The 16,227-nt window shown below is 37.6% G+C and overlaps 1 protein-coding gene across 3 annotated transcripts in view; it reads left to right on the forward strand.

Annotated features, from left to right (window-relative positions):
* Nucleotides 1–4,172: 4,172 nt before the first annotated feature.
* The window catches only part of LOC140138113 (ras-specific guanine nucleotide-releasing factor RalGPS2-like), a 65,465-nt gene continuing 53,410 nt past the window's right edge, over nt 4,173–16,227 (forward strand). For all 3 annotated transcript variants that reach the window (XM_072160010.1, XM_072160013.1, XM_072160011.1), the window contains exon 1: nt 4,173–4,302. The gene's annotated coding sequence lies outside the window, so the exon portion shown is untranslated. The remainder of the gene's footprint in view (nt 4,303–16,227) is intronic.

The raw sequence follows: 16,227 nt of genomic DNA on the forward strand, positions 1-16,227 counted from the left end.
TTTCGAAGAAGATATGAAGAAGTTAAGACCAGAAAGAACCAAGTTGAGGTTCTTGCAATTTATTACACCCCTAGCTGTCCTGCATGTATGTAGCACCTATAGAAATGTCTCAGGTTGAATAAAATAAATAAACTTATGAATGAATATTATATTATATTCCCTGGATTATATTTGTTGGGACAAAATAGTGGTATATTTTGACGCTTTGAAATACACAGTTATGTTAATCACGGATAAAGTTAGAAAATAATATCGAAATATTGTAAAATCAAACTTTTCCCTCATAATCAATATTATATATTGAGGAAATAGATATGACAGATTTTGAAACTTTGATATGGAAAGATATAGCCCAGACTATATTGTCTCACCTGCACCAGAGAAGATGAGAAGAAGTCTTGTTAACTTATGATAAAAACACTGGGTATGATTCTACGAAAATGTTTTAAAGAACTATTTTCTACAAAATTTTATAACAATGCATAAAATGTTAAAGCCTTAATGTACGATTTCCGTCAAAGTTTAATTTTGTTATTCTTTATTCAAAATATTGAATTACTGTTAGTAATAACTGCGGGAAGGGTTGCTGTCCATTTTAAGCTGAAATAACAAGGTCAAGTGAAAGAAGAAGCCCCACTGATTATTTTGACGATTTAACATGCAGTTCTATGGAAGGACACAAAGTCATAATTGAATGTCGAACTTTGCTTTGTTGACCTGCAAAGACAACAAATTTGGCGATTCCATTTAGGTGCAAGTTGGGACATGTGTAAACATTACAAATATGCAGAAAAAAATTAACCAATTTCATATTATAAGATCATACATTATGGCTTTAATATAAATGTTTTCTGTTAAATAAATAAATGTAGATATTTATATAGCACTTTATGCCGTAAACAGCCTCAAAGCGCTTTACATTTATTCCGCTGTTATTAGAATATGTCGGAACCACGTTTGCTGCCTACAAATGGCGCAGGGTTCATCAGTACAACGACTGTGACTACCCTTAACAGCTTCCCATGGTGGGGTGAGGCAAGCGAGGCAAATCGCCTTGCCCAAGGGCGCAACACGGTGGTGGGACGGGGAACTCGCGAACCCACGCACGTCGAGCAAGCTCTCAGCCAAGGCTGTAACCACTGAACCACCGTGCCCTCATTATGCTGTGAAGGGTTAAAGGCTTAATGTACGATTTCCTTCAAATTTTAAATTTGTCATTAATTATACTCAAAATGCTGAAATAATACTAGTAATAATGATCGGGAATGGTTTCTGTCCATTTTGAGCTGAAATAACGAGGGAACGTGAAAGAAACACTGTTTGTTATTTTGGCCGTTTAACACGCAGTTCTATGAGCGGACATAAAGTCATAATTTCTTGAATTATGACTTTATGTCGAACTTTGCTCTGTTTACCTACAAACACAACAATTTTGGCTGCATGATTCCATTTAGGTGCAAGTTGTGACATGTGTAAACATTACAAATATGCAAAAAAATCAGGTTTGAAAAAAATTAACCAAATTCATATTATAAGATCGTACATTATGACAAACAGGAAAAATCTGTTCCAACTGACCAAGGATGGCTCCAAAAGGATACAACAGTCTAGCAATGGATAAAATTAATAGGGAAAATTTGACACAACATCCAATGGGGGATAACACAAAACGTATAAACAAAGTTAAAACCCTTGTATCTTTGTTACGTTTTGTGTTATTGCCCCATTGGATGCTGTGTCATATTTTCCCAGTTTTTAATTGTGAAGGGTTTACTCATTCCAGAGAAGATGCTCATTCATACATTTCTCTTGACGATATTTTCATTTGCTCGCCCTATTCCTTTTAAAGGAATTTTTATTTATTCGCTCGGTTTTTGCAATGTTGCCAATTTCCCGAAATTGCACACAGCATTACGCAGATTAAACCGTTATGTGTGATTGGGCGTAAAATAGCACCCACGTCCATAACTTTACGCACAATTCCGTGCAGACGAGATGTGATGTGATACAATGATTTATGTGGAGGTGTCCTGGTGGGTGCATGTTGGTGGCGGTGGTGGAGGTGGTGGTGGTGAGGGGGGAGGGCGGTTGAGTGTATTGCGGGTATGGTTTGGAGGAGAGCGTGAGAGCCGGCAGCGGATTTTGGCATTACAGTTTGGCCCCGGGAGACCACTGGTAGGTCCTATAGTATAGGGCCTAGGCATTGACTAAATGATTATTCGCGTGCATGCACAAAAGCCTAAACAAATGCTTTTTTTCAAGCACACTTGAAACTTTTTTCATGCACACTTGAAACTTTTTTCATGCACACTTAAACCTACGCGGGGTCAAAATTCGATCCCAAAATGGTCATTTTTAACCCCCTTACCAGAGTGCACCGACGAAAAATGTTAGAATTTAACCCCCACAAACATGGTCTACATGTTTGACCCACAATTGTGATTAAAATGATTAAATGAACCCCATTGAGGTTAACTACTACACAATTTGTAAATCCCTAGCTGTAACACTTTTTAAACACGTTAGGCGTTTAGCCAACTGAAATTTTAATTATTATCTCATGTGACCTTTTCAGAAAGATGTTTCATATTTTTAAAACCGCATTCTCCTACTCATCACAAATCAAGGCACATCTGTATCTAAACGCATAAACACTTAGGCCTATAAGGTATTCGTTCAGCTGAGCGCGGTCATTTTATAAACACGCTACACAGTGTTTAGCTTGTATACATGTTAATAATGTTAAATCTAACTTGAACATTATATAACATTGGCTTAGGAAGATTTTCAAGGTGGGGGGGGGGGCTGACCCAATAAAATATGTTGGCGACCCAGCTTGGGTGTCCGAGGGAGTTCCCCCCTCGGTGTCAAGCGAGTTTGCGAAAAATCGGCCAAAACCACCAATTTTCCCGGTATTAATATCTGGTCACATTTTGTTTAAACTTCTGGATTATTGGGTGGGGAGGCTGAGCCCACATACCAAAATTATATTGCGATGGCTCAGCCCCCGCAAGTCCCCAGTTCCTAGGCCTAGATGAATAATATAACTTGAACATATAGCCTATTAGCTAAACACCATATTATAGGATGGGGTATAATGCGTTTCAGGTTAAGTTTCAGGGGCGTAGCCAGCCGTTGGTCGGGGAGGGGGGGGGGGCCGGGGGCGCAAAATAAAATTTCCGGGGATAGAGGAAAAAAATTACAGTTGCATCATACAATACATAGAGACTTAATGTCTTCGAGCTTCAAAAAAGTATTGGGAAGATGTGCGCGCGTAGCGCACAAAAATGTTGTGTTTTACACTATTTTTGCCCATGATCGGGCTGAATTTTGCCCGGAATTTTGGTAGAAAAGGGGTTCCTTGTTGGCCCTTTTCTTTTCCTTTGCCCTTCTGATTTTCCCTTTCATTTCAGTGTCAGAGGAGCACTTTGTTCTTTCATTTTGGGGGCACTCTGCCCCCCTTCCCCCAACTTACTGCATGATAGGCCTACATTTTCTGATGAATTCGGTAAATAATTATCAAATCTGATTTTTTATAAGGCATTTAAGGGGCTATGCAAGTTATCTGTCCCCGTGGGTGGATTTCACAAAATGGTCTGCCAAAAATGTTTGCCTCTATGCCAAAATAAGGGAGCGATCGTTATTTATGGGGGGATGGGGAAATTTAGGGGGAACACGAAATGTTTTGAGGGGAACCTGAAATTTAGTTGAACCATGAGGGGGATCGTCAAGTTTTAAATGGAGAAAATTTGGAAAACAAGGGGAACGCGAAAATTCTGAGTGGATGCGGGGGGAACCAAAAACTTTTTGTCGATAGTTTTTCAAAAACGCCCATTCCCCCCCTCACTGTCAATTATTTATTCCTTCTTTCCTTCCGGAAGTTCTTCCTTCCTTCCTTCATTCCTAAACTTTCTTCCTTTCTCCTTCCTTCCTTCTTTCCTTCCTCCCTCCCTTCCTCCCTCCCTTCCTTCCTTCCTTCCTTCCTTCCTTCCTTCCTTCCTTTCCTTCCTTTCTTCCTTCTTTCTTCCTGTATTTCCAGCTTGCTTGTTTGTTGCGTCGCGCGCATGTATTCATTGTTCGGGTGTATTTTGGTACAATATCTGGCAACGCCGTATTTAATTTCAGCCCAATATTTCCAGTATTTCCATTCCCAATTTCCCATCCCATTGCGCCTGCGAATTACGGATGGTTTGGTATGGATGTCAACATTGTCAAAGTACCTTGAAATTAAACCCATAGCGATACTTTACTGCTTACAAACAACAGGAACCAGGTGGCTTTATATCCTGTGCGCCAATTAGGGTAAGGATTTATTAAAAACATGGTAGGAATTATAGATTTTGAAGCAGATGAATCAAATGCTCTGTGAAACCTCTGAATTCTGCTCCTCTGCATCCGACCGCATCATCATCAATCCATCTCATATTATGCATGGGCCCATGGCATGCATTATAACTTGGCTGAATACGGTAGGCCACTGGTATTAATAAAAGTTCTGACAAACAGGAACTTGGTTTGGTAGTATTATTTATTTGTTCATACTGGTGCAGATAACATAAAATTATGACTTGTGTATTTTAAAATAAACTCCGGAGAACAGAAATGAAAAAATGATAAAACAACCAGAGCACAATGACTAATGAGCAAAAGCTCTGTGTTACAACCCCATGTTAAATGCGTCTGTGGTGAGAGATAGAGTGAACTCCCCGAGCATGCGCTACAACTTACAAGTTTTATCGGAAGTTCCCCAGACTCAGCCCAAACAAATCCCGAGCTGTGATTGGTCGAGATTGCATCTTTTCGCATTGATATTAGTGCAACAAGTCATACCTCGAATATTTTCTCATTTTGAATTCTATACTTTCTAGGTATGACTGCTTTTACCGTAAAATTTGTGTCAATTCCTGATGTCATGATATGTGCACCACGATTTTTATGTTCCGCGATTGCCGATTACATAGACGAGAGCAACTGGTAACCAGTGAACCTCGGGGCAAACTTGTGCAGTACCGGGCTGCTATTCAATTACGTGGTGCATGGGTGACATGTATTTTCAATGAAAATGTCTACATACGGTGATCCACCCAAAATGAAAAAAATCACCGTGTAGATCCCTGTACTACATTTCTATTGTTCCCAATGAATGATTCGGCAATAGCTGTTTGTGAAAGGAATCCGAATCCGAAATCGTGAATTTCCCAACAAGAATATCCTACAGAAAAGTATGGATCCCCCATCAACATTCTGTACTGTTATATGCACATTGCATTGTTCAACTTTGTTCAAGAAAGAAGAAAATAAATAGGGCCTACACGCCTCATTTGCAATCCTGGCATTGACTTTAAAGATTTTATCATTGTTTATTTATTATTTGAACATTGTCATGATTTACATTGTGACTTTTGCATTTTTATAAATCAGTGACAGTGCAGCTTACTCGAGAACTATAGCTTCGAATTTGCACACAAAAGTTTGATGCATTCGATGCTAGAGTACGTTCAGGGTTCGATTTAGAAAATAAAATGTACATGCACAACTCCGATTTTTCCCTCAAAATGGGCCAAATAACACAAAATTTTGCATGCACAGGCAAAATTCTACATGCACAGAGCCAAAGTTACATGCATTTGTGCATGTAAAACCCCTCTAAATCGAACCGTGAGTACGTTGCTATCGTTTTTCAGTCGGACAGCGTTGAAAAGGGGGTACTACACTACACCCCTTGATAAATTTGTGACTATTTTTGCATTTTTCTCAAAAAATAATAACACACTGGTAACGCAAGTTATGTAGGCCTACAATATATTATAGGGGCAAGGAATCCAGTTACTGGAATTTCAGTGACTCAAGACAAGCGGTACGGTACGTTATTTATGGTAAGAAAAGAGGTGCCGCTAGAATGTACCTCATTTCTCAACATATATAAATGAATCACTTGTCTTGAATCACTGAAATTTCAGTGAAGTAATTGGATTTGTTGCCCCTATAACAAACATAACTTTTGTTAGCAGTGTATAGTTATTTTTTGAGCAAAATGCAAAATTAGTCACAAAATTTATCAGAGGGTGTAGTACCACCTTAATGTTGAAATTTGGATGAAAGTTATTTTGTCAAAATGAACTATATCTTTGAGTAAAATTTGCCCATTTTGAACAGTCTAAAATTTTGTTGAAGTACAATTTTAGTAACATTTTTGATGCGATCGCCTGTCCTGATCGGCTGTGTTTACTTCTGAACTTCCATTGCTTTACACGGTGTCATGCTTCAGCAAATCCGACTAGATTTTGAATGCAATGATCTCTAGCCTTGAATGTGAAGCTCATCAGTAAGTAAATTTGTGGCTAGAATTTTCGAGCAACATGGTGGTAAATAAAGTGTATGTTTAAAAAACTGTTCTTTTCTCCTTCCTAAAAGTGCAAGCTCACTTCCAAATGAGAATAGATCTGTCGTGTACATGTGTTGGAGCTAAGGGTGGGCATCACCAGGGTTTTCCATGTCGTGATATCATGGCAAAATTTATTGCAATATTGATCATATCTTGATAAATTTTAAGATTCAAAGTGAGACGCATTTCCGATGCGACACCAGGAAACTCAAACGCTGTCCACGTTCAGCCTGATTTTCGTGCAATTTTTCACAAAACTAATCATTTAAATAATATTAAATGGATTCATGGGAGGAATTAGGTATATCACAATCTGACTACAAACTTGGGAATATATTGCCAAATTGGCGACTTTATTCAGCTTTCATAATTGTTGAGTCTACAATGTATATTCAAACTATAGTTTAGGCCAACGGCAATGAATTCATAGTTTCCTCTTGGAGCGCTCGTCATTTTTCAGAACTGGCCAAAACTTTCATTATTCTCATTCAAATCTCAATTTTCTTTAACTTGATGTTATTTTGAAATTGTTTTCTTGTCAGTTATGTTTGTGTCATTCTTGTAAGCATTTTAGCAGTGTTTTGCAGCAGTAGGAGTAGAGCATACATGTGCTAAATAATGGAAATTTTGAATCCCTTGTCCCTTTCCGGAGCATTTTTAGATGCCCTTACTAATAAATACTCTTACTCCGTCGACTCTTGCTGTCGGGCATCAATGATGGCTCCCCATAACCACCTGTCTGCATGCTGGTCTCAATTTCTGCCACTGTATCCTGTGTCTTGTTGAAGCAGATCCACAAAGGTCTTCTTGGGACGTCCTTTGGTTCGTTTTCCTTGTGTGGGCTTCCATGTAACCAGATCAGATGTAATCCTCCCTTTGGCTCTCTTACTGTTGTCTGCAAACCGTAGTCGTCTTGTGCTGATTTTCGAGGTTACAGGTGGAATGTCCCCATACAATTCCTTATTGGTCATGCATTTTCCAGCTCACATTTAGTGCTGATCTTAACATTCTTATAGCAGCCATCCATTGCTTTGCCAATTTTCTTGGTGATGGTCCAGGGTTTCACAACCATATACATATGTACAGCAGGACGCTTTCTACAGTAGCTTGGAATAGGTGTATTTTGAGGTGCCTGGGCAGGTACGATTTCCAAATATTATTGAACTTACAAGCTTTCCATGCCATTGCCTTTCTTACTTTGATGTCTTGCTCAGTACTCCTGACCCACAACGGTCCACAACCCCAAGTACTTGAAGTCTGTTACTTCTTCCAGTAAGTAGATGCACTTGCAATAATAGTAATTTAGGTAAAAAGATTTTGATTTCATATGAACAAAATGAAATGATATGCTGCAGTAATTCATTTGAAACTTTGTTTTATTGTTTGAATCATATAACCCTGTACAAATAGCAAATAATGAAATGATGCCAAATAATGGATAATGAATAATGAAATGTGACCTCGTCCCCTTCTCAAGATCTCCAAGAGGAAACTATGCATTTATTGCCGATGGCCTTATTGTGGGCTCATCGGTGAAGCAGTTTGGATTACTGCATTGCAATAATTAATAATTGCTTTTGATATTGTCCCCAAACACGATATCGCACACCTTTAGTTGGAGCAATAACATGAAAATGAAGACAGGTGTAAAATATACAGTTGTGTTCACGAGTAAAAATAGGCTGGTGATTACTGATCAGCGTTGGCCATAGTCGGTAATACTCCGTATCACAGAGCAAGATGCTACTCAATTTTGATCACTTTGCTACACAATTTTGGAAATGTGTAGCAATTTATGCCATAGACTTTTACAGTGTAGTGTGCAAATGTAACAAAAATCAAGTAGTGCAAGCTGATAATGCTACACATAAAAAATGTCTTACACCCAACGCTACTGGTGAGTAGATGCATGTATAATTGAATGGATGAAATAAAACTGAAACTGAAACTACTTCAGTGGACAATCTTCCAACTTGGATCCACTTGGAGATTATTCCAGTCCCAGATGGTACATGGGAAGTTAGCAAACACTGACGAGTTGGTGTGAGGTTGATCGAGAAATCTATCTACTATCCATGACGAGCGACGACACAGTAGTTGCTGTCACAATGCTGTGTGGATAGAGATAGTGCATGGAACTATACATGTAACTACTTCGGTCACCCAATTGTTGCCAATTTTCAAACACATTAAAACAATTCTTTGTGAAGTTTAATGTTACTGAAATTTATTTTGATGACTTAATCTGTATCATCAGAGCAAAGTTAATTTGTAAGAGAGAAACCATGCTAACAAATTACAATTCGCCAACGTGTCATTTGAACAACTTTTTTGGGCGCTATACCCGCCGTGATCGATGTTGTTTACTTACGAATTTCCATGTTGCTTTACATGGTGTCATGCTTCACTGATTCTGTGATGAGATTTGAGCTATATCTAGCTCCAAGCTCTCCCCATTGGTTATCAGTGGCCTTGATTGAGGATAGAGGTTGCATAAACCTGGATGTGGTTGAGGTAGTGATTCCATGTGATGTCAGCCAGGTCGTAATGAATCTTGAACATCATGCGAAGGTTGAGATGACGGAGCATTGAGGTGACACTGCTTGTTCTAAGTCTCCCATGACAAAGCGGGCAGAGTTTTGTTGCACCTGTTCAAGCTTCAAATCTACTTACGCAATTTTGTCAACTTTTAACATTTTTCGGTTATAGGAAACTCCAAATAATGCAAGAAGTATCACCAAAGTCCTGAAAACATATATATGCCATACCGTAAAACCCCGTCTATAAGCATATATAGTGTTTTTTATGAAAGCTAAATTAATTCGAAGCAAGCGTAAATATACCAATACAATAGATTGGTCTTAAAATAATTCTTGTTTGTATATGCTTGGATCTGTAATTTATTTGCTCAAACTCCATAATGACGCCTGGATAAATGTAGCTTTCATCAGAAGTACTCTATATGCTTGTAGACGGGGTTTTACGGTATTGTTGCACCAAAGTTTTACATGGAAGACAGATATCATTCGTCCATGGAAAACAAATTTGGGTCATTGAGATAATCTACTGGTCAACTAAATAGAGAGCAAAATGTCTGAGTTCTGCAGGATATAAATATGTGTGATATAGCTGCAGAATTCGGCAGACATGATTATTACTTCAAAGTTCAAATCAAATTGTGTGTGATTGATCATGGTAAGAATTACTCGACTACAGGAAAAGAGATAAATATTTTAAAGCGAATTATAATTAATTCTTTTATTGTATTATCAATGTATTTTTGGGCCGGTGGCCTATACTTTTAAATTGAAAAAATTGAATCTTGATCGTCACATTAAAACTGTTGTGGACATTGGAGATGGAAATGGATTGACGGGGCACCTATAAATAATTTTGAAAGGTCGCTTTTCATTATTCATTATTACATGTTGGCAACATATTGTACTGGCCGGTCCAAGGAGTTTTATAATAATTGGCTTCAAATCCCATTCTTGTTTCCCTCCTTACAAGCCACAGATACATACTCAAACATTCCATATCCATTATTATTGTAACTGATCTCCCATGTGGGTATTGACCCCATTGACCAATGAAAGGCCTCAGGAAGCCAAATCATTATTGGATACCTTGATTAATTTCACTGTTTTGGATCATTTTACAAAATTTTCATTCACTATACGTGCATATGATTACACAGTGTGCATGGCTGCATGCTTTACATTGAATTCACACCACTGCATTGGTCTGGTCACAGCCCTAGAAAAGTAGCGATTCTTTACTATAATTTGGTTCAGCTTAAGTTTGGTAGTATGTGCATATTTCGCTTGCCGCAGTATCAAATACTATGCGTAAAGTTAAATGCGCTGAGTGTACACGCACAAGTGGGGACACAAATTTGGGATTTGTCCCCCACAATGGGACAAAAATATTTACAAATGGGGGATGAAAAATGTGGCTTTGCTATAACGGTAAAAGGCTGGCTACGCCCTGGTTATGCCATGGTTTATATTGTTGCAATTATAGTAGCACTGTTAAAGATTGACAGAATCGCAATAGTATTGTGAGGCCAAGGTCATCTATTATGTATTTCTATGCTACAATAATTGACCACAATTAAATTTACTGATATTTTACTATTGCTAGTTAATTTCACCTGGAGGCTGGATGCACGATGCTGGATCCATGTCATATGTGTGTATAGAAATGGTTACCATGGGGACCAGGAAAGTGAGCTTTGATTTCATGAAATCTTGTGACTAGAGTGACATAATTCACAATATGAATTCTAATTCTGTCATTGAATGGTATTACTTGCCCATTTACCAGGGTTGGGGTAAAATACAATTATATAGTTGATCAAATGTAATTAATTACAATTGTGCTGTTAGTAATTGTAATTTAATCTTCATTGAAAGGTTTCTCTTCACATGTAATTGTAATGTATTTCAATTTCCAAACAGCATTCCAAATTGTATGCTAAATGCAGACAAAAAAGAGCTAAATGATCCTGATAATTAGCTCAATGTAGTCCTGAGGATGTTGCATTCAAATCACTGATCATGTACAATGCCAGTGTTTATACATATAATATATCATGTGCAGGAACAAAAACACCCAAATCAGTGTAAATCATAGATAAATGGTTTAAAATTATGAACCTTTGTACCTTTTATTATTTATTTTTAAGGCTATTTCCTCCTAATGTCCCTATGCACAAAAAGGGAACACAAGGAAACAAATCATTGCAATTCAATTTGTTCAATCATCAGCTGTTGTCCTCTTAAAACAATAAATAAAGGACCTACATGTCAATTTATGGGGGAGGGGGAGGGCCGGGGGGGGGGGGCAATTGGGGGCGGGGGAATTTTAATCTGGTGGAACACCCAAATCACTTTTAAGAACTACCAGGCATAATAACATTTTAGATAAAATTCTGAAAAAATAGGGACCACATGTGAATGCAAAGATGAGAAAGTACTTTTTTGACCAAGATATTTTGAATTCCATGATTTCATACGGCGTAAGTATTGATGGTGCCTACGTATATTATCTCCACAAGGTGTTGTCAGAATTTGATAATACAATTAAATGAAATCTAACTGATTAAATGAACTTTGATTGGTGTATCGTACATGTGCGTATTAATCATGGCTAGACTACTCATACAGTACCGTACATTGAATTTCATGAATAGGTACATGTTTTTGTTAGTGAGGTCAAGAGGTCATGTGATATAGAATTGCTCAGTGATTGTAAACAGTGACAAAGCTTAATCATTTGGTGATGTCATATTCTGTGTATTGTATTAAATTCTGGGATATACCATTTGTTATTGTTTGCATATTCAGTGACACACGAGTGTGGAATTGGCTAATCACATGTATACCTGTGATGTTCAGTGGCTATATATTTACTAGCGTGCAATCAATCTGGTTAGTTCCATAGTTTACTGCATGAATTTGTTGGCGACACACACGTTTGTAGGCATGTGTGCTGCTGCCAAATAGGAGGATTTAATAATACTAATGTATACTGTGGTGTAGGATTGGCTTTCTTTGTTGAATTAGTGGTACCGTTGGGAAATATTTGGTGAAATCTATGGTTGGTAAGTAGGATGCTGTATTTACTTTGTTCTTACTTGGGTTGGGATACCTTTCAAAACAGGCGACACGCAAATAGACTGACAATTCTTCAGAAAGCCAGAGAGGGCCTCCTGGCTCTGCCGGTGGATCACTTGCTCAGGCCAAACCCACGTCAATCGCGGCATACACATCCAGCAGCCTATCAAATCATAACCAGCACCAAAAACTGCAACAAGTATTCTTATCTGCCCCAAAACAGTCAAACACTGGAACAATTTGCCATATCCTATTACGCAGATAACAGATCCAACAAGGTTCAAGGAAGCTGTGCTTCAGCACCTTCGCCAAGACTAACTTTTTCACTCCGTATGCGCACACTACCCTATACGCCTGGCTCCAGCATTGGGAGTGTTGTATAGTACACCTACAGATACAGATACAGATTCTACACTCTTCTTCTCTTACACCTTGTTGCCGTTGTTCGGCATAGCGCCCTCTATCACATTTTATTTGTAACTGCCAGCAAACATGGACAGCCTCATAGACTTTGGGTTTTTACTAGCCTACTGTGGACACACTTTTGAGTTTTATTCTAAGGAATTATTTTGTTTAATTGGCCCAAGTGGTAGCCCGCACTTGATTAATGTGTAGATAAATAGATCTGTACAATCTACAGATTCTACACATCAATCAAGTGCAGGCGACCGTATTTCCCACATGTGTATTCCGTTCCCTGTATGTTTATTACTCATGGCATTTTCTAAGGTGTATAATTTACGAAACCACACACACATACATGTATGTATCTGCATTATACACACAAACACCCCCAATACTTGTAAACCTGGTAACCGGGAACACACGCTTCTGAGAAAACACCAAACAACCGGGTCACACACTTAATTTTTTTCTATCCAACTTGGTCACATTTGAGGAATCACCATCCAACCGGGAACCGTGCTTTACTGGGTAACTGCAGACTCAAGTTTATATGCTTTTTGCTTTAGCATGCAATTTGGGCCAACCGGGCACATCCTGGCAACCGGGATGTCCGCAGTTCATGTGGGTCGGCATTTCAATGGATGTTTTTAATGTGTGTGTCCCCATTGACTTTGTGTTGTGAGCATTTTGATTGTGGTACCGAACATAGATAATATGAACCAGTTGACCTGGCAACGATTGATTTTGACATTACACCAGGCCTCCAAAAACCGCGGGAACGCGGGAACGGCGTTCCCAGAAAGGTCACAGAGGTCACAGAAAAAAATTGCAAAAAAAAAAAAAAAAAAAAATTTTTTTTTTTTTTTTTAAATTTTTTCCCAAAGTTTTCGGCGACCGGAGAACCACTGGACCTATTATGAAACTTCAGGATCATTCACAGTTAATTTTAAAAAATTAGAAAAAAATCAGAAAAATTACGAAAAAATTACAGTTTGTTATCTGTATTATGCAAACCATTAACTAATGTTTATTTCTTCATCTATCACATATTATAGATGCATTGGTTTTCCATGCATTTATAATATGTGATAGATGAAGAGGTAAACACAAATTAATGGTTTGCATATTAGGATAACAAACTGTATTTTTTTTCGTAATTTTTTCCATTTTTTTTTTCAAATTATCTGTGAATAATCCTAACCCTTCAGAATAGGTCCAGTGGTTCTTCAAAGTTGCAAAATACTTCTAAAAAAATGTTCAAAAATTAATAAAAAATTGTTTTGAGTTTTGACAGTAATACTTTGAAATTTTAAGTTGTGTTTTTTTGTGAAAAAAGGATGTAAATTTTTATAGAAAACTGTTCCAAAATAAGGCTCAGATTGCACGAGGGAGCATCTAAACCCTGAGAGCTTCCAGGGCCCTTAAGCGGGCCCTGGACCCCGGCCGTTAGGATTTTGCGCTCGCGCTCGTGATGTCCGCTACGCGCACATAGGCCTATTTCAGTTATTTCACAGAAAATTTTCAGCACTTGTCATTAAGTTCCCAGACAGCAGAAAATTTTCTGGAGGCCTGCATTACACTATGACAGTGAATAGGCCTACAATGTATATACACAAACAAAATACAAAGATACACATAATAATTTTACAAATAAGAGGTAGGCCTAAATAATATCAGTGGTTATTCAAAGTTTCCATCTTCTTGTATTGGCTGAATTTGGATGTTCAATCTCATGCTTAAAATAATGACACACAGTGAAACACATCAGCTCAAAATGAAACTACACTGGAATTTCAGTGACCCAAGACAAGCGGTCCGTTATTTATGATAAGAAATAAGGTACCACTAGGATGTACATCATTTCCTATCATTATACTGAACCGCTTGTCTCGAGTCACTGAAATTTCAGTGCAGTAATTGGATTCCTTGCCCCAATAATATACATAACTTTTGTTACCAGTGTGTTATTATTTTTTGAGCAAAATGCAAAAATAGTCACAAATTTACCACAGGGGTGTAGTACCCCCTTAAAAGTGTCCATTATAACCATGAAGGACGATAAACATCAGCAGTTCTGCTTTAATACCATTTGGAAAAGCCTGTGAGCTTGAATAATTGCAACCCTTTACAATACAGACAACAAAACATTCAGGCAAACATGATTGAAATGAAATGCCTGGTTTATTTTGTAATGTTTTGTTCATGAAGTGAATACTGAAATAGTGTAAATACCCCATGCACAAAACTATCAGAATAAAATGAAGAACTCACACTTTTGAGAGAATCTGTGTGCAGATGGCGTGAAAATTCCAGATTGAAAGGTTTCAAACATAAATTCCCTACACTATACAATGTTTATTTCTTGTTGTTTCAACACAAGGGTTTCAGCCATTAACCATGTTAACCCCCACTCTAAGGGTGTCTACGTTTAAACGTTTCACGTGTAACCGCCTGTTAAATGCACTATTCGTTTAAACGTAAAAAAAAAGTTATTGCTAACAAAATTTTTAAAAAAATCTAAAATTCTAAAAATACCAAAAAAATACAGTACATGTAGAGTGCAAAAGTTTTTTTGTCTGGGTAAGAATTATTTTCTTTCATGCAACAGTTTATTTCTTGCAGGTTAGAAATTTGATAAATAGGTCATCATATATACAAAATACATGCATGGACCAATTTATCAACTTTCTAACCTGCAAGAAAAAAGCTGTTGCATGCAAGAAAAAAATTCTTACCTAGAATTTAAGCTTGTGTACTTAAATGTATTTGGGGGGGGCTGGGGCAAGGGTGCTAGGCTAGTTGGGCTTGGGTGGGTTTGTATGTATACATGAAGTAAGGTTTGGGAAGGGGTTAGAGTTTGTATACGGGTAGGAAAAACATGACAAAAATTTAGATTAAAATTTTTTTTTTCCATACGTTACGGTTAACCGACCAGATTGTGGTCCGTTTAAACGGTTAGACAAATAATCGTTAATTTACACCCCTACCCCCACCCCACTCCATGTGCCTGACTTTTAAGTGAACCTCCAAATTGTGTAGATTATAATCTACTGAAACTCGGAATTTTTGTCAGTGAGTAAACTGCTGTATCCAGCTTGCTCGCGGGGTCCACTCCACATGGTAGGCCTAAGAAATGATCAAACCTGAAATTATCTAAAACCTTTACTTTCACCTTCCATGTAAACATGGCTTGAATTTAAGTTATAGAATCCTGTTCTAGGCCAGGAATCATTGCACAATTGTAGATGAAATAAAAGGAATGTTTGTAATAAAGACATACTGGATAAAATAAGAAGAATACAGTCATTTGTGCAGTGATGTTTCCTTTGTTGCTCAAGCTATTGTGTATGAGCAATGCATGGGACCAGTTCCTTGTTGTGGTGGTTTAGTATTTGATTACACATTTTAGGTGAATTATCATAGTTTTCTTTTGTTATTTATTCTCCAAGGTCTCTACAATTCAAATGTTTTCACTCTATCACTAGGAACAAACTCTGGCAGGACACAGTTCTTCAGTGTACCTGTGCAAAGAGGCTACAATAAGAATCCTGTAGTGACAAAACTGTTGCATTCACATGGGAATTTTATTTTTCAAATGACAATTATTAAAGTGCAATTAATCAAAAAAGTGCAATGACAATTAACCAACTGCAGACTTGATGAAGAATGATAAGTTCTAAAATTTGTGTGGTTTTTTGAGAGACAGTCAAATTTCTGTGTGTTTCAATAGTTAATTGTTGTCTGCAGGTTGAAAACATTCATATCTTACAAATGTAAATCACCATAATTTTGATTGGGTTCTGCATCACAAAGCTTAAA

The sequence above is a fragment of the Amphiura filiformis genome, chromosome 17, assembly GCF_039555335.1.
Source record: "Amphiura filiformis chromosome 17, Afil_fr2py, whole genome shotgun sequence".
Classification (NCBI taxonomy): Eukaryota; Metazoa; Echinodermata; class Ophiuroidea; order Amphilepidida; family Amphiuridae; genus Amphiura; species Amphiura filiformis.